The 20,250-nt window shown below is 30.1% G+C and overlaps 1 protein-coding gene and 1 non-coding gene across 2 annotated transcripts in view; one reads left to right on the top strand and one right to left on the bottom strand.

Annotated features, from left to right (window-relative positions):
- The window catches only part of LOC113383311 (rhophilin-2-like), a 185,640-nt gene that overhangs the window by 33,869 nt on the left and 131,521 nt on the right, over positions 1 to 20,250 (top strand). The gene's annotated exons all lie outside the window — the stretch shown is intronic.
- Positions 1,194 to 1,265, bottom strand: Trnac-gca. The gene has a single exon. It is a non-coding gene; the product is annotated as a tRNA-Cys (tRNA).

Raw genomic sequence — 20,250 nt, 5'->3', positions numbered from 1 at the left:
ATTTTCGTATACTTTTTGAAATAACATTGTATTCATCTTTGAAATAAGATTTATTGTAATATGAATTGTGGATGTGTAATCTATGAAATATTTTAAATTTGAAACGCTTAAACCACAACTATTTTGAACTTTGTCTTCTGTGAGCTTTCTTGCCACTACAATTGGGATCTATGACCTTAAGCGGAAGTTTGTTATCATACTGCTTGATATCGAGTTGGCCAAGTTTGGGATCGAATTTGGAACTAGTTTGTGATTTCAATAGACCATTATTTATTGGTTGCATTTTATTCTTTTAAATTTCTTACTCTAATTATTACCTATCTATTCCATCTGTCTATTTATATCTGTTAACCACCTGTGCAAATTTGTTCCACATATTTACCTACTTTTGCATATTTTGACCGTAAACCGATAAAGAGCACGTCTATAATTAACATTATTCCGACACGATTACATGCATAGATAATTTTAATCCTTTTGAAATGCACCTGCAGGCATATTTCTAATTGAATGCAATATTCAATTTTACTAACTTTAAATTTCATTTCGTTCGTGCTCTAGATTAGATGTTTTGATTAAATTGCATGCATTCGCGAATTTTGTGAAAGTTAGTTTACAAAACTTACACAGGTAATAATTTATAATTCACAGGTAATTATGAATATTTAATTTGGAAATGGAATTATTAGTATATTTTAAAATGCAAGCCTTTTGAGTCCTTTGAGCTCTACATTTTTTATCTCTACATTACCTATGTAGACTTAACAAAAAAACCTTTTCGTTGTTCGTCTCGAATTTTGATGAAATTAGGCATTGTAATTTTGTTTTAAACTTGATTAATTTATGTGAAATTAATTTTTCTTTGTGCAGTGGCTAAATAAATTTTGGATCGTTTAAATTCAAATCGCTTCATAATTAGGCAGTTGCTTTCGTTTAAATTCAAAGATTTTTCCATTCTCTTTGCTGTTCTCACCAAGTTAGGAACGAATTTTTAAGATATCATTTTTTTTATAACAAAATGATATAATATAAATTGATATTTCAGTATAATAATTTAAATTACTATTTTGCAGAAGAATTGCAACTGTTGATCTATTCTTTACCTGCGTATCTACCTGTTCGGGCGCGTGCCATAGATTTGTGGCAATGTTTCCTAAGTAATTGCGGGTTATTTTCGAATAAAAATATATTTTAGGGGACACCCGGGTTTGAACCGGGGACCTCTCGATCTGCAGTCGAATGCTCTACCACTGAGCTATATCCCCTATAGAAATATTGTTCTGAATGACAATATTTAAATGAACAATTAATGCCTACACATCGCCCACGTTATCAACTCCAATATAAAACGACTACTAATACAGAAATACGGAGTATAAATATTTTGACAAGTCAAATATTATTATCTTATGTTTTAGATAATTAATTATAAATATAGCTTAATTGTAGCTTAATAGCAGGGCCGCATTCTTGCTCCAAACATGCTTCGAAAATATAGGGAAACTGATGATTCTTCAGTTTTAAAGTATATTCAGGAATTAATTTATTTATTTTAATTTTGTTGAAAATACGCTTAATTTCAATTTTAATTTAGGATCTGCATAAAATATAAATATTTGAAATATTTGAAAGCATTTATGCTTTGCACGATTTACAACATCAGACGCTCCAAAGTTTATTGTCTGTGAAATTACTGTGTTATAATTAAAAAAATGTTATATCTGTGCATATTTTAATAATAAATCGTAAAAAAGCACCCGAATAATGAAATTACATTTAATGTGCATATTGTAATCGTAAAATTAAAAATGGTCAGAAGACTTTGTAATTTCAAAGTGTTTTTTCCTACAATTTTGCATTTTGTACATTTCAAGACATGAGTAAAAATTAATATATAAAGGTGAAATAATTAAAACAAAACAACTGGTGGGGCGCATGGCATCGTCGCTTAAGACAAATTGCTGGAACATTCCGTACCGTAAACAAAAATCTTGGTACGGAACCCAAAAAAATTTACACAAAATGTGTATACATTATTAAAATCTATGTACATGTACATATGTCCAATGAACATTTTTGACCGCCAAATGGTATTTTTAACGCTAGACCTGTCTTCCCAAAATATTAATCACTTCTTCATCTTGCTAATACAAGTAAAATGTTTTTTGAAATATTAAAGTCGGACGGTTCTCTTAAAAACTGAGTTACCGTTTTGTCAAAAAGTAATTGTCCATGGTATAACTTTTTAGGTTCCAAATATTATATTTTCTCTATTTCCAATACAACTTTGTACAATCTAGGATTATAAAGCTAATTGTTAGTAAATCCAACTTTGTAATTAAATTTTTTTGAGTCGTATCCACCAAAAGCTATTACAAGATCTTCCAAGTCATCATTTATATCTTCTTATTACATGTCATCTAGGACAGCTCGTTGACGTCGGTTTAGCAAGAGTAATTTTAAATGAATTTCTGTCACAAATCTCAGCTGACACATATCCGAAGATTGTACTTGTGACCTATACCAGATTGCAAGATCACTTTGTCTGCAACCTTTAAATCATATTTTATTATAACATCAGTTAATACTTACCCACACCATTGAAGAAGATTATGCCTCATAGAAATAGTCATTGGTTAAAGTAATAGAAATTATTACAATTGCAGGAAAGGAAATGCATCTAATAAATTAATATTATTAAGATCTGCTTGAAACCTGAGACGATTGCAATTGGATTCTTGAACAATTACGTACTATGTGTTTAGACTCCGAAATTATTTGATTTATTAGATTTGTCTATTATTACTATGAGTCAGCACATCAGTATCGCTGTCAGAAACAACTATTAGCAGTAGACAAATAACGATCGCGTTTAGCAGTAAATTACACTGCCTTATTGGCCAAGTTCTACTACAACATTATCTATAATCCGAATTCCATCTGTTTGTAATGCAACAATGTTGACAAACGGTTAATTTAAATCGAAATCAAAGTTGTTGGTCGGATTTACGATTGCAAAACAAGACAGGCAATTTGCGATCTCATTACAATTCGCCTTTTGCGTTAAATGTAGCTGATTGCTGCCATACACGTTATTTTAAAGGAATTACAGAAAACGCGACATCGCGTGCATCATGTTATGACTTTTATGAAAAATACACAAGGAAATATGCGACAATCTTAAGAAGACCAGAGCAATTTGTAAATGACCCTCTAGGACGTCGATCACTGTTTCTCAAAGTTACTCCCAAATCTTGGTAGATGGATAAGTTTTGTGATTTTTCAAAGTTACCCCCAAATCGTGGTAGATGGACAATTTTTGTGATTTCTCAAAGTTACTCCCAAATCATGGTAGATGGACAATTTTTGTGATTTCTCAAGGTTACTTCCAAATCATGTTGGATGGATAAGTTTTGTGATTTCTCAAAGTTACTCCTGAATCATGATTGATGGACAACTTTCGTGATTTCTTGGCTAGAAGAATTTCAGTGGATGGAACTGAAACTTCCATTATTAAATTGGGAGTTCTATTATTGACAGTATTATTAGTACACAGGGTAAAAATAATAATGTGTAGGCCCCAGGTGAGCTCAGTTAATCTCTAATTCGATTTAAGAATATTGTGGGAGATTCCCCATTGCCATCTCACACCTCAGTGCCCGAAGGGGCGATTTTCAATTATCAAGACAAATTGTAGTCTAAGTACGACTTTAGCAATTTTACCCTACTACCATAAAAAGTATATAATAGAATGTAGAGTACTTTCAAAGTGAATAGAAGATTTTCAGGTTTATAAGTATCTTTCTATACCATTTGGTTTTTTTTTAAATTAAAATTTTGAGAAACAGCATTCTCTATAATTACAGTTGCAACTAAAAACATATATTGATTCTTCGAAAATGCTTGAAGCTAAACGTTCATGTAATAGTCGCTAATCATGCAAAAACGTATATGGCTACCTTATATTCATGTCTGGATATATCATATTTGAATTGGCAATTTATGCTAATTTAATTGTTAGAACAAGCATAAACAAAGTTTACATATATAGGAATATTTTATAAGTCAATATGCAGTTATGAAAATCAGATAAAAGATAGGTATAGATAATGTTTTCTAGTTGTGTTTAATCATCCTCTAAAATTTTGACTAGTTTAGAGTTTCGATAATTTTTCTATGATTTTCTGATATTAGACCAAAAGAATCCTTTCTCTATCTATATTTAAAGTTTGCCTTTACTTGTCATAAAATGCAAATCGGCCTTGACTATATGTCGCGAATAAGATACATAAATATTTTAATGCATATGAGCTTGCATATAAAATCAACCAATAAATTCCAAATACCAGTTTAAATTTTATATATGAATCTACATTTGTATAAGTTTTGATGGGCACAGAAGGAATAGCCATAAAAATCGAATTTAAAAATATTGATGTTATCATTAGCACCATTTATTTGTCATACGAACAATACTTCTGTAATATCTCAAACCTTAATCTTATATTTTTGTAAGATCCTGTGTGTGCAATGTCAACCATTTAAGGAACCTGATGGTAAAGTTCTTTTTTTAAATATGATTCATAAGCTTTGAATACAAAGCACAGTAGTCTCTGGTGAATACTGTCTTTATCCATATGTAATAAATAAAAATATAGAAAAAAATTCTATATCCTTTTCTCTAATAAAAGTTGTTTTCTCTATAAAATTGACTCAATAACTTCAGAATACGAACGGATATTAGTTGCACGGTTGTCTTAAAAAAAAGTGATCAATTTCAACAGGATATGTGTAAGTCCCAGTCTTTGTCTTGGATCAATATTATAGAATATTTAATAACTGATTACACATCATAAAATGTACCTATTTCACAAAAAACCAACAGTGTTTTATACTAATTATATTATATTTATACATCTTTTAGACAACATTTTTAATTACTGAGAATATTTTGGTGCTACAGCTATCTCATTCCCTGAACTACCATTATAAGACATTGACAACTGGGTACCATCTGAAGAAATTGAAGCCATGGAAGCACTAGTTTTCATGACATTGGGTTTTTCAGGATGACTAATTACTGTTGAACTTTGTCTTATAAAATTTTCTCTCTTCAGGATTGCGTTTGGTATTGGCATAGTTGATGTTTGTTGGGCATTTGCCAGTTCTTCATCGTTGACGATACCTTGGGAAAAATACATATTGTAGCAAAAAGTATAAACATAAAAAATGTCTTTTTTTTCTTCTTACGAAAAACTGCAGCTTTAATTCGACTCTGAACCTGCGTCGGAAAAGTATTTACAGTCTCCCCCATATTTATGAAAAAATTGATGATATTCGTGTGGGCCTTATCATTAGAAGCCTTTTTCTGGAACTCTAGATACCTCAGCGCAAGGTCATTATTTGAGACAGACCCCAAACTTGAAGAAGTTGTCGAATGTCGGTCTTCCAAATCTGATCTCGTGGTTTCTTCTGGTCCAGAATCAGTGAATTCTACTGGTTCACTTAAATCCTGGTCGGGATCTATCTGTTCACTGATGTTTTCTTCATTTTCAGCCAGATTTAAGGCTTCTCTGTAATAGATAAATAATTTTGTCATTATGATTCATTTGCATCGTGAATAGTTTTTGCAATTGCACCAAGTTTAATGGACGTTCTGGAGTCTGGAGATATAAAAGATTATTGTAATTTTTATAAATTATTTTATGTACTATCTGAAACTGCCATCATTGCATTAACGTTCACATAAAAAAGAAAATGATTCATAGATCAAGCTGTGCAGGGCTTGATAAAAAAAGCAAATATAAAAGTATGGCTTCAATTTTTTAGGCAAGACATATATTACAGCTGTTCAAAGAATGAGACTGTATCGCCGGCGCAAAAGTAAAAAAATACAAACAGTCAATGAATGTATGTTAATTTTAATTACATGAAGTTCTTCAAACTAAATTATTACATGATGAGCGAAATTGTGAAAACAATATTTGTTTAGGGGTTGTTTAACATAATCCACTATGTAAACAAATATTATAGAATTTATTAATCAGCAATTACTTCATTTCTGTAATGAAGGTTCATTTCTAAATGCTATTTACAATGACAAACCGATCATGTCATATTTGAATAATGACTTTAATTGCATTATTGTTTTTAAATATTATACATATTTTTAATGCTGATATAAATATATAATTCATAATGTAATAAATTAATTATTATAAAACTGTTTCAGTTAAATACACCTAAAATATTTGAGGTACAAAAACGCTTTCAAAATATAGCCAGAATTTGCAGTTTTGGGTTGTTTTTAAATATTCTGATGTGTACTGATAGCTTTTATAGTAGTTTTATGTTTCCCATTATATTTTATATAATAATCTGTACTTAATTGCAATTTTAATTCAATTTTGTCAATTTAACAAGCCACATAGGTATACTGAATAAAAATGTAGATGTAAGCTTGAATGCATAGAATCTAGGAGAGTATTCAGCGCACTTTCACAACGGATTTAAATATTTAAAATACAGTAGAACATCGTTAAGACGATCATTCTTGATACAGTTTCTCGCATAATACGCCACGGTCCCTATAAATTAAATCATATTGTTCCTACTCCTCACAGACGGTCCTTGGAAAATTGTTTTAACGGGGTTAACTGTAGTTGTAATTCGAATATGTTTCTATTTTATTGTAAATATTTATAAACAAATCCAAATATACAGTATAGAAAATAAATACTGCAACAATAAGTTTATTTAAATTTAATTATACCCATAGCAATAATAGATAAATTTATACATGGTTCAGTATTAATAATAAGTATATTAAATATATAAAAAAATCTTCTAGACTATTTCCACGTCATAAAAAATCTGTTTCCTCAATCCACTCTCCTCATTAATTATCTAATTGATTTAAACAAATCATCATAATCGATTTTTAAACTGATTTTTTCACCAATTTTCATAAAAAAAACTCTTGACGCACGCGTCAACTCAGATTGCCGCCTGTTAAGCGTTAACGTGATAATCAATCATAACCTGTTCGAATGAAAATTTAATTAATTTTTTTGCGTTTGCTTCTAGCTGAATGAGTTTTCTCAAAGTTGATTATAGATATAAGCGATATTCACAGCCTGTTCGATGTTTATAATGTTGATTTTATATCAAGGAAGAAATTACCAGTGCGATGCGAAATTGAGATTGCGGGCACGTCGACCTGAGCGATACTAAGATAGTGATTAATCAGACATTATGCTATATATGGCAATAATGGTCTTGGGATATACTATTATTAATTTGTTGGACGAAATTACTCAATTTATTGAAATTTCTGCGTAAAAAAGATATATAGCAAGTACATGCGCAATCAACGAGCCCCTTTCACTTGTATTTTGAAATAAAAAGATTTATACTCGCTTAAAAAATACGTGTTAAATAGAGTGTCCGGTGCTTGGTGCCGTCCGGCGTACGGGACTTACCCCTATATTAAATTTTAATAACTCTGTTTGAAGATATTAAAATTGCTCGATTATTGAATTGCCTATTGACTTAAAGAAGTTATACATAAATCTAAATCATTTCTTAAAAAATAATGTATGTAATCATTTGGTCTCCTTATTTATAATTAAACGTTTTTAGTTAATTAGTTCTTTTTTAAATGAGTCTAACACCTTATAGAGTTTAATATATTGTTCTGATTATTTATATAATTTTGTCATCAAAGAAAAAACGCTGAAATGCATCGAAAAGCATATATATATATATATATATATATATATATAAGAAACGGGGTGATGGTATTGATCGTAATTGTCTTAAAAAAAAAAATTAAAACAATTTATTTCACGTACTTTGAAAATTACGAGCTTTTAAGGGCAACCTAGAGCTTTGGTTGAAATGTACCCATTTTTAGATTATTTTAATTAATTTTGCTCATTTAAACTTATATGTATACTTAATCGTAAATAACACTCCTAGGACTACAGTTAAAAATATACAGTTAATAACACAATTGCCCCAAGTTTTAAGAAAGTTAGTTTTAAAAATTAACCCTTGTGTTGAACTATGACTTTAATATTTTTAAAATCGATTGGGAAGGCCCTTCTTTGAAAAAAATGTACTAAAGTGTGTTGGCAAGTTTCATCAGGAGATAACAGTCTTTAAGATAAATACTGGAAAATTTATATTAAAATTGTTTATACTATTTCCAAGCATAGGTTTTCCGAATTCCAATAAACAAATGAAAAAATTTGCTTTAGGGCACTGTAATATTTTCTTGGTCTGTTATTAGATATTTTCTAGCTGTGAATAATATATGCAATTAGTAATTGAAACGACTTACGTTCTAGTTAATACAGAAGATGTCATTTTATCTCCTATGAATGATTTCTTCCTCTTCGGGTATTCGTTTGCTAATCTCAGTGTATAATTTATAATCGATGTCAATCGAAGCCAGTTCTTGCAATCTGAAATGATACTTTAATTACATTTTTTCTTGATTGATATATCCACTTTCTTTTATCAAGTTGATTAATTAATTATTAACATTGAAGACAATATTAACACTAAAAAACATTATCGGAATTACATTTAAAAACAAGTCCCTACTTGGTAATAGACACAGTTAATTCCAATACGAACGAACAACTGATTCTTGAAGAAAATCTATTTTGCGTCAAAAGTAAATACGGGGTTACCAATAATTAGCTTATTGGTTTTAAGCTTGTTAAAGAAACCTTAGATACGATGCATCCTTCAGTTTATAAGATTTGATACTGTTCGTCATTGAAAATATTAAGAATTTCCTCAAGATCAGAATTGTCCAAGAAATCCAATGTTAATCATGCTTAATTATTGTCAACCTTATTACCATTACCTTTGCGACATTTGCTTGCTATAAACACTTAAGTGATTAAACCAATTAAATTTACCCATTATTTTACAGTTACCATGTTTGCAATTTGCATCTTGCTAATGACAATTTATATTTTGCTCGTTTTAGAGTCCATAGGTAAATTATAATTAACGAAAACAAAATGATCTCCAGCGTTTCAAAGATTCATGTCATGTAACGGTCGAATCGACGGGTAAATTGTATTGCTTGTAATTTTTTATTGTGCAGTCAACTAATTGGTAAAGAGTTACTAGATTTAGTTTAATGAGTTTCAAGTAACGAACTAATAAATCAGATGATCTCACTGTGGTTAATTGTACGTGTTAGGTCGAGATTGCTGTAATTTGCACATCATTTCGGATCGGACGATTATATTGATCGATTTAATCGAACGGTAGAACAAAAGATGGTCAAAATTAGTGGGAAATATATGAATTTATAATAATAAACTAGGTAAACATACAGCTATTGAATGCAGTATTTTACCCATTTTTTTAAGGCACAATTAATATGAATGACTATGGTATAGCAGCTATTCACTCCAAATATAATAATAAATATGATGATTAACACCAATTGATTTTCGTAGATTTTTTTTACAAATATCCAAAGAATCGTTTAAACAATTTCTGTAATTCATTTTGGTTTTCTATTAATTTCCGTTAATTTTAATCTATTTATTTATTTGTGTTAGACCGTTCTTAATTTACACTTTCAATTTCACCAACATATTTTTTATTTCAATTATGAATAAATCATTTTATAATTTATGAATGAATCATTTTATCATTTATGAATAAATCATTTAACTATATGTGAGTGGTATTTTGCCTTAAAGCATGTTGCAAAAACTTTCCGATATCTTAAAAAAATCGACTTATTCAATTAGATTTGACTTCTGACGTATGTAATGATAACACATTTTCATTTTTTCTTTGATGAACTTTTAAATGAAGAACTTTAGAAAGCACTTTTCGTAAGCCTATAATATTTTAAAATACCTAAGATTATGTTATTTTTCTTCGTGCAAAGTTGCAACAAATTCGCCAAATAAATAATAATGAGCATGATTACCAATCTGATCTTTTGAACAGTTTTTGAAATAGGCAAAACTTTTGGCAAAAATGTAGACAAAAAATTTTGTACTTCTTTGCAAGTTTTAACGTGACTCGTACATATATTGGTTGGTGTCAAAGTATTCAGAATCACTTGATACATCGAGTAAATTCTAAAGTGACCCGTACATACATTGGTTGGTGTCAAACAAATCAGAATGACTTGATACGTTGCGTAAATATAAAACTACAAACTACAAAACTGTAGCAAATCGGTTTTTCTGGCAAGTCTTGTAGTGATACCTTGTTAACACTTTTCCATTTATTGCTATTTTTGATTTGCTTTACTTAGTTTCTTCTACTTATCAACCTATTTTCTGACTACCATGGCATTAAAAATATGTATAATATTTAGAAACAATAAAGTAATTAAAGCCATACTTCAAACATGACATGATCGGTTTGTCATTGTAATTAGCAGTTAGAAATGAACCTTTATTAGAGAAATGAAGTAATTGCTGATTAATAAAATCTATAATATTCGTTCACACAGTGGATTTTGTTAAACAACGCCTAAACAAATCTTGTTTTCGCAACTTCACTCATCATGTAATTGTGTTTGAAGAACTTCATGTAATTAAAATTAACATACATTCATTGACTGCTTGTATTTTTCTTAGTTTTTCTTTGAACAGCTGTAATATCTGTTTGCCTAAAAATATTTTCCATTTCAATAACTTTACCTACATATCAGTCTACTAGTCTACCTAATAGTCATTTATCTACCTGTCTGTCTACTTCCCTGTGTGTCAATATACACATATTTATCTACCTACCTGTCTACCTGTTTATCTGATTATCTATCTACATATCTAACTATTTACCTGCTCACATGTCTACATATTCATTTACCTTCCAGTTCACTTGTAAACAATAAGAATCAAGATGAAAGTTTCTCAAACGCTTAAAACAAATGTTTTTTTCGTATCGATTTTTTATTTTTCTGAATTTAAGAACCACTGGTCAAAACCAAAACATACAGCACACGCAACCGGTGTCCGTTCACGTTTTAGAATGTGTATATGTTATGTTATTATTGCAGAGCGTTACAGTTAAGCGACCTGCAACGGACCATATCTTGTTATATTATTACTTTTGCGTCGGTAATGACCGCCGCGGGTTCTCATTATCAACGCATCAATGATCTACCACTATCTGCACGCACCTATTAACAAGATTAGCTTAAATTAGTGACCCCAAACACAATAATAAAACTAACTGGTGACCCCAAACTTGAGGGCAAGTGCATCACAACCTTTTTTGCGAGGCACGTTGATCTTACAAGAAGAACCCCAGGTTTGCTTTTCTGGAATTTTCATAAAACTTCTCATATGCCTATAATATTTCAAGGTATTCTGTTTGATGATCATCTCTATCATAATTCAAAGTTTTATTAAAATCCCAGAAAAGTAGACCTTAGGCTCTCCTTATTAGACTCTTTGGGGTCGTTCAAGTATTACGTAAGCACTATAGGAGGCGGGGGGGTTGTTGATTTGCTTATTTTGGGTTGACATGGGGGGCAGGGGAGTCTGGATGATGATTACGTCATAGGTGGTATTTTTATTTTTTTACATTAATTGCAAAATGTTTACGTAAGCGTGGGGGTAGGGGTTAAGAGCTTTGCTTACTTTTGCTGACAAGGGGGATGGGTGGGTAAATAATTGTAATAAATCTGCTTACGTAATACTTGAACGATCCCTTTGCAGCTCGCAGTATAAAATGGACCAAGAAGAAAGAAACACTTACAATTACTCCAGAATTCCCAAAATAAATCAACAATTTTATATTCTTTCCTTTTTCTAAGTGTTATTGAATAAATCTCGAAAGGGTCGGCAACCTTTAGTGCGCGTACTGCGTAACTAATGACATTCTGTCATTCTCTATGCATAGCAAACGTGCCCGGGCAGGCGTCATGCGACGGACAAGAATAATAATGGTCTAGCCACGATGAAACGTTCTCTTTGTGTAAATGAATACTAAAATGTAAAATGAAAATATTGGCAAAGGTTTACAGTGAAAAATCTACAGTTTGGGCTATTTTCTGTGCCATATATATAATGGACTCAGGGGTCAAAATCGATTCGGACGTGGGCTAGTCCAAACCAGGCTCGGATTTGCTAGTTTACAGCTATCACTATCGTATAAAGTTTCACAAAGAAAAATAATAAATAAATCTTATACAAATGCATTACAAGATTTTTTAGCAGTGGTTCCTTAAGAAAATAGAAAAAATAGTGACAAACATACTTATTGTTATAATTTAGCTTTCATTCTTGTGATAACATTAATTTTCAGAAAAACACACATTCATATAAAAATACAATAATACATAATTGATATCAATTACTGACTATAATTAGCTGATAATAATATTTTTTTTTATTTACAGGTAAGCAGAATTAATCATGAGCATGTCTTCTCTAAAAATGATCACTCGTAAGGTAAATCTATTATTTTTAAATTATATATTTCTTATTTGATTCGAAAAGTACCATTAACATATGAATATAAATTAATATCATGTCTGAGCTTGATACTCTATAGAATTTATCTGTTAATCATACCACCCAATCAATAAATCGATTTCAAAATAATCCAATAATCCGCCAGTCATCATTTACATTAAAAATAATTTCAAAACATAAAAACTGTGAATATCTCCTCCAAATTGCTTATTCTCGGTCATAATATAAAATGTTTGCCTATTCATCATCATTTGGTGTTGCGGCATCCGTTCATTCATTTATTTAAATTCATGACATTAGGAATTCAAGAGTTGCAGCAACTCTGGTTGTCTGTCCCACAACTTCTTATTTTGATTTCTTCAGCGGTCTTGCTCAAAAGAAGGAGGAAAAGTGGGATCATTGAATGTGCGTAATGTACCGTAAACCGAATAACAAATAACAGATGTTGATATCTCACTTCACCAGCTGTTGGGAAATAAAATGATACAGGGATATAAAAAACATTACTTGATGAAGTCAAGATTAAGTACATTTTAGTTCTTGTTTCTAATCCTGATCATAATTGATGTTAAGCAGCAATCAATTGATGAAATGATAATTTCACATAAAAATAATGTTATTTTATGCATTTATCTATTGAAGGTTAGTTTTCAGCTGTTGCCAGCGTCTATACTTTAAATAAAAGCTTGTATAATCATCACACTTTTAGACAGTTTTGTGACTTTATCCACACTAAGATCCAACATCTAGTGGCACCTAGTACCGGACATTTCAAAATAATCTGCATTGGTCACATATGTAGCCATCTCCACACTTTGGAATGTTTGCACATGTGAATTTGACGATGCCCCTTTCACTTGTATTTTGAAATGAAAAGATTTATACTCACTTAAATAATACGTATTAAATAGAGTGTCCGGTGCTTGGTGCCGTCCGGCGTTATGAGACTTTCCCCTACCATATATTTTCGAAAGTATTTACTGCTAGGTAAATATCAAAATTTGATTTTAATCAATATGCTTAAGTAGAACAACCAAAATAATTTTTTCCCATTATCATTTTTTCCAATTCAACTTGATCACCCCTGTCCTGGTAGCATGCGCCTATCCAGCGTAAGTAGGTACTAAATTGCCCATTTTTATTATAGTTTCGTAAGTAAATGCGGTTTTCTGCGCGTATGATTATATTACTAAATACTGCATTTGAATGATTTCTAAACCGCGTTTAAATTATGGTTTTCACGCATGGCGTGCCTTATAATAAAATTCATTGGTTATTCTTATGATAGTTACCAAATCCAAGCATGAAATTTGAACAATGATTGATAAGAGTAAAAAACTTTTTGTTTCTGAATCAGACTCTGTAATCGATTTTGTGAAACAAATTGCACTGTGAAATAAATAGGACTGATTTTTATTCTTTAAGTAAATGTATCAATAATCTTCTTCCGTGTTGTTTTAACAAGTTGATTGATGCAACTGTACCGTCCACTAATTAAATCTGTATGTACATATCTTTAACAACATTTAACTCTCATAAAGTCTGACCGTTCGGTATTTTACTGAAGAATGTTATTTTATGTCTGTTACGGTACAAATATAGACTCGGAAGGTTTTTTTATATCTGGTTACGCAATGCACATTTTCCTAGATCAATATCAATATAAGTAATAGACAGAAGGCTAATGTAAGAGTTGTAATGAAGTTTTGGGGAATCAATGGCTTTATCTTTAGTGAATGTTAATTTAAAAATACAGTTTTGGCAATGGTCTGTGCAAGAGCATATAAAAATCTGTACCAATTGGTAAATTCTTCTGGTTATCATTATGGCATAATTTTCAACTTATATTTACAAAACTTGTGAAGGTAGAAAAATTTGATGTAGACATGGACATGGTTCTAACGGAAACAGTAAAGACACATAAATCCCAACTGTCTCAAGTTGGTAAATTATATTCATGAATAACACAGTCGACATAAATTGATCTTTGCTTGATTCTGATTTAATACTTGTGCGTTTCTGCTTTGGAGTTTATATCAATTACTGTTTTAAATTTTCAAAAAAAATTGCCAAGCCTCTATAAGATTTTCTTGGTCCATATTTTCGCTATATGGTCTTTATGACATAGATTCCAGTAGAATAGGTAGATTGCGATAAATAGTTCACGATTTTTCTGTTCTTCTCTGATAATTTTCCATCCAAAATCGATCTCCAAATACTATCCTATCTCATTTATTTTTTTGGGTAAGTTTTTTACTTGCTTTCCTTCTAATATACCTGATGCATCCCGATGCTTTTACGCTTCGTTACGGACTATTAATTATGTTAGGTGAATACCGCCGCTTGAGTAATAAACACCTATTCATTATTGGCTCTTACCGTTTTGATAACGCGTGTCTATGGATCAAATCCACTACAGAATATGAAAATTAACTTATAAAAAAAATTTTGATCATCTATATGCAAATATTTATGAAAATACTCCCGCAGTAACTTTAAAACTTGAAGTCCTCCGTTCAACTTTGTGTGCACTTTTAGTCCCCTCAATTTTCTATGTGAGTCACTTCAAATATTATTTTATATATATATATATATATATATATATATATATATATATATATATATGTTTAATTTGATTGAAGGCAGTTTTTAGCATGTGTTCAAATTTTACGGGAAGTTTAAAAAAGCGATCGGATCTCGTCATTTTTTAAGAAATTTTGACACGCTAATGAGGAACCACGTGTTTGTCTCGTTCAGCCCCGTATTATCAAAGCATTTGTTTATGACTTTGTCGTTATGCAATTGTAAAAGCAACCCTTCAGCGAATCTTATTTTAATTACGTTTTTTTCCAAATATAAAATTTTAGGGTTGAAAAAATCTATATTATGGTTTAATTTAATGTGATCAGTTAACATCGTTTTATATTGTTTAGAATTTTTTGAGTTATTTTTATGTTGATGAAGGTTTACTCAGGTTTTGGCTAGTTTCACCGATATAAAAAAGTTCGCCATTAGAGCAATTATTCTGATAAACCAAGTTCCTGAGGCGGTCAGAATTAAACTTAGATGTAATTTGTGTAAATATTGAACGAAAAATATAAATCTTTATCCACGTGGATTTTTATAGATTATCTTATTCGGACGTATTTTTATATTATTGTGCTGGCATTGAAGAAAGAGATCTTCATGGCATTGAGCTTTTGTACCGAAAAGTTGCTACCATGGAGAAGGGGCATACCAAAATCGGTTGATTAAAAAAAAAAAATCATTTCGATTCTCATTCGTGATGTTTTGATATTTACTAACTTACTGAATTTTTAGTAGTGATAATTATCTTTCTGTGAAGCTTTGAATATAAATGTAGAGTATGTGAAGAATTCACAAGTTACTCAAGTATTCAGTTTTTACATATTCCACACATCATATAATACATGTAATGTACGTTCGAAGTATGTAAGTATGCAAGACAGAATAACAAAAAATTGAAATATACATTTGTAAACAATTTTATTACACTACGTGCTCAAGCATATAAATTAGAATAAAAAAATGTGCATTTCTTCCAATACTCACCCAAAAAAATCTATCAAATTCTCCGTTACAAGGAACAATTTCTAACTTATGTCTTTACGGAAATTACGTTTTCGCGGAAGTTGTTCCTTCCGGGGATTTGAATTCGAGACCAGTTGTTAATTTAGTCCGAGGTAAAAGTGCATTTTGCGAAACGCCCAGTTTTATCGTGTCGTTGGTTTTGTCGCAATCCAACTATTTCTTCCGCTTTCAACAGAACAGCTTCCGCCTGCTATAGATGTCTAATTGATGTCTCTCGAAGTCTTGGGACACTTTCACACAAAATATAATAAATAATCATTAATAAATAAATCTTAGATATAAAAACTTTGTATTATGATTTTATTCCGGATTATTTTATGATACACTTATAATAACCAAGTATTATTCTTGTTTGGAAAGGCAGATAAAAATTAATTTCTTTAATTATAGCTAATCAAATTTACTTATGTTACTTCTATAGTATAGTATAATTTTGAATATAAAATATTTTATCGATTTTATTTTGGTTTATTTTATGATCCATTTATTTAAACATGGTTTTATTTTGCTTTCATATTTTGAATCTTTAACTTAACTGATCACATAGGCAGTTGAAAATGAATTTCTACAATTTAATTTGTTTAAATTTACTTGGTACTGTCTCACACAAAACTGAAGTTAATTGTTTTTTACTTAAATATTCAACTAGATCTAGAATATACAACCAGATCTAAAGTTTAATACAAGATCTAAAATTCTGAATTTTAAAAATTCAGAACAAGATCTAAAATTAAGAACAATATCTAAATTGTGTAAAATTTAGAACGATGTCTAAAATTTAGAGCCATGCTCTGAAATTTAGAAACGTGTCTAAAATTTAGATATATGTCTAAAATTCAGAGCCATGTCTAAAATTTAGAACTATATCTAACATTTTGAACTAATCTAACTAAATCTAAAATTCAGAACCATGTCTAAAATTTAGAGGAATGTCTAAAATTTAGAGTCGTGTCTAAAATTTAGTCATAATCTAAAATTTAGAACCATGTCTAAAATTTAGATATACATCTTAAATTTAAATATATGTCTAAAATTCAGAGTCATGTCTGAAATCTAGAACTACATCTAACATTTAGAACTAATCTAACTAAATCTAAAATATATGTATAGCCATGTCTAAAATTTAGAGATACGTCCAAAGTTTAGAACCATGTCTAACATTTAGAATTATGACTAAAATTTCAAGCTGAGTCTCATATCTAAAAAAAATTTAGAGCCATGCCTAAAATATAGAGCTACCTTTAAAACTTAAAGCGATGTCTGAAATGTCAAGCCATTCCTAAAATTTAGAGCCATTCCTAAAATTTAGAGCTACCTTTAAAACTTAGAGCCATGTCTAAAATTTAGAACCGTGTCTAAAATTTAGAACCATGACTATAATTTAGAGCTTTGTCCAAAATTTAGAGCCATGTCTAAAATTCAGAGCTACGTCTAAAATTTAGAGCTACGTCTATAATTTAGAGCTACGTCTAAAATTTAGAGCTACGTCTAAAATTTAGAGCTACGTCTAAAATTTAGAGCTACGTCTATAATGTAGAGCCATGACTAAAATTCAGAGCTACATCTAAAACTCAGAGCTACGTCTAAAATTCAGAGCTCCGTATAAAATTCAGAACTACGTCTAAAATTCAGAGATACGTCTAAAATTCAGAACTACGTCTAAAATCCCGAGATACGTCTAAAATTCAGAAATACGTCTAAAATTTCGAACAATGTTTAAAATTTAGATATATGTCTAAAATTTAGAGCTACGTCTAAAATTTAGAGTTATGTCTAAAATTTAGAGCTACGTCTAAAATTTAGAGATATGTCTAAAACTTAGAGCTAACGTCTAACACTTAGAACTATGTCTAAAATTTCAAAATCTATGTAAAAAATTTAGGTCTATGTCTAAACAATGTTTAAAATTTTGACCTGCATTAATATTCTCCAACCTATCAATTCCTAACATATGTGTTTAATTAATCCAACCTGCACCTGGTACACCTGGTGTAAGGTTAAATACATAAAAAACGCATTCAATTCAAACGAAAAGCCGTAGTTCGTGTGCATGAAGCGTCACGTCTGCACGCGACTTGCCTTCAGTTCTTTCATTTGTGCGTTTCCTCCGATCTCGAGGCAGTAAACGTAGCGAACTTGCGGAGAGAGGACCATTTGGTAAACGCTCTCATAACCGAAAAAAATAATTGTAATAGAAATATGAAATAAATATATTAGGAATGAAATTCTTTAACTTGTATGTGAATTTGTGATAAATTGGTGGATTGTAATCAAAAATTGTTGGTCCAAAAAACATAATCAATAGTGACTGTTTTTGTGAACTGATGGATACATAAGTCAATAAGAAGGGTATTTTTGTGATTTAAGAAGTGTGAGCTAAATAATACTGATTAAAATACCCAGACTTTATTTAAAAAAAAAAAAAAATTGTTGAAGTTGAACAGTTTTTCCATGGATCAATAATCACCAGTGAGCTTTTGTACAAATGGATTTTTACCATGGTATTCTTCAATGAGAAAGTGGTGTTTAACCATTCTGAGTGTTTCAAGAAGTAAAATCTAGAAATATTCATAATTTGATACAACATCCATGGCGCCAATACTTTCAAAAATTATCTGATTATTATCCAGGTTAAGGCTTAATTGGATATATCAAGTTCTGTGTCTAGAAAATTGTTGGTATTTTTATATAAAAATCACTTGAGAAGATCTAATTTATACAAAGCACATATTGTGGATATTTTTAACTATTTAACAATTACCCAATTGGTTCGAAAGGCCACTTTGAGTGTGTTTCAAGGAATGAAATCTAGAAATATTCATATTTTGGTGCCGAAAACCTTAAAAAAATATCTAATTATTATCCAGTCATAATTGTGTATATTATTTTATAATTTGATATAACATCCATGGCGCCAATACCTTCAAAAAATATTTAAATATTATCCAGATGGATTGAATGGCATAATTGGATTATATTATTATATCAAGATTATATCAGATTCGGTGTCTAGAAAGCTGCTGATAATTTCATACAAGGATTACTTAAGAAGAAAATCACTTTTGTGTGAATATTTTTAAATATTTAACAATTGTCTCTAGTTGGATTGCAAGACTACCATTTACTACTATTCAACTACTATTCAATACTACTAAAAATATTCATATTTTGGTACCACATTCATGGTACGGATTTCATAGACCTATAAAAAATATCTCCAGGTTAGGTGGATTGAAAGGCACAATTGGTTATTATATTAGGTTTTGTGTCCAGAAAATTGTAGATATTTTTATAAAACAATTGCCTGAGAAGAAGAAATTTATAAAAAAGCATAGAATTGTGGACAAATATAAATTTATACCAATAACGAATCCTGTCTAAATATAAATCCAAATTTGAACTTGTTCAAACCAATTATTCTAGTGACTACAAGGCATAAATTAATATCTAATCATAATCTTTCTTTCTCTATAAATTGAATTAATAATACAATAATAAACTAATCACTATAATCATTTATATTGGCCTTAATAGTAATTCAACTGTGTTTTTGAAACAACGTATTAACAAATGAACTAAATTAGGGAATCAAAAGTTAACATAAGTGTGCAGTAGTGTATTTCTGTATATGTAAAATACTCCAAAAAACTTTATTATTGACTGAAGCATAGATTATTAATATAAAGTGATAGTTAGGACATATAAATTATTGGAATGGAGATTTATTGGCTGAGATGAAAATTTATGCAAACATTTGCATACAAAGTGTTGGTGTTTGATCAGAAAATTGCTTAATACCATTATACATAACTAAAATCTATTATCACCTGAGAAAGTTAATCTCCACCTTGGTAATCCATTTCAATCGAAGAAGCGACATATAGAAGGCCGGTTGCCTTCTTCAGATGTTGAAAAAGCAATAAGTAACGGATCTATCTGTGTTTTGTGCGAGCATGTGGTGAATATAATAACTGTCCATTATTATGATTGATGTTGAAGATTCTGTAACAGTTAGTTCGATGTGCTAGATATCTATCTTGTCGTATAATTTTTTTTTCGATTTAGAAAAAAAAAAGTTATCGGAAAAGACCGAATATCACAGACATGCTGATCATACCGGATATCATTGTGCCACAGGTAAATTTGCATGGATTATTGAGAT

Source organism: Ctenocephalides felis, unplaced genomic scaffold (assembly GCF_003426905.1).
Source record: "Ctenocephalides felis isolate EL2017-DRISC unplaced genomic scaffold, ASM342690v1 CF-g0.4_SCAFFOLD_03570, whole genome shotgun sequence".
Lineage (NCBI taxonomy): Eukaryota > Metazoa > Arthropoda > Insecta > Siphonaptera > Pulicidae > Ctenocephalides > Ctenocephalides felis.
This window is presented reverse-complemented; position numbering and strand designations above follow the sequence as displayed.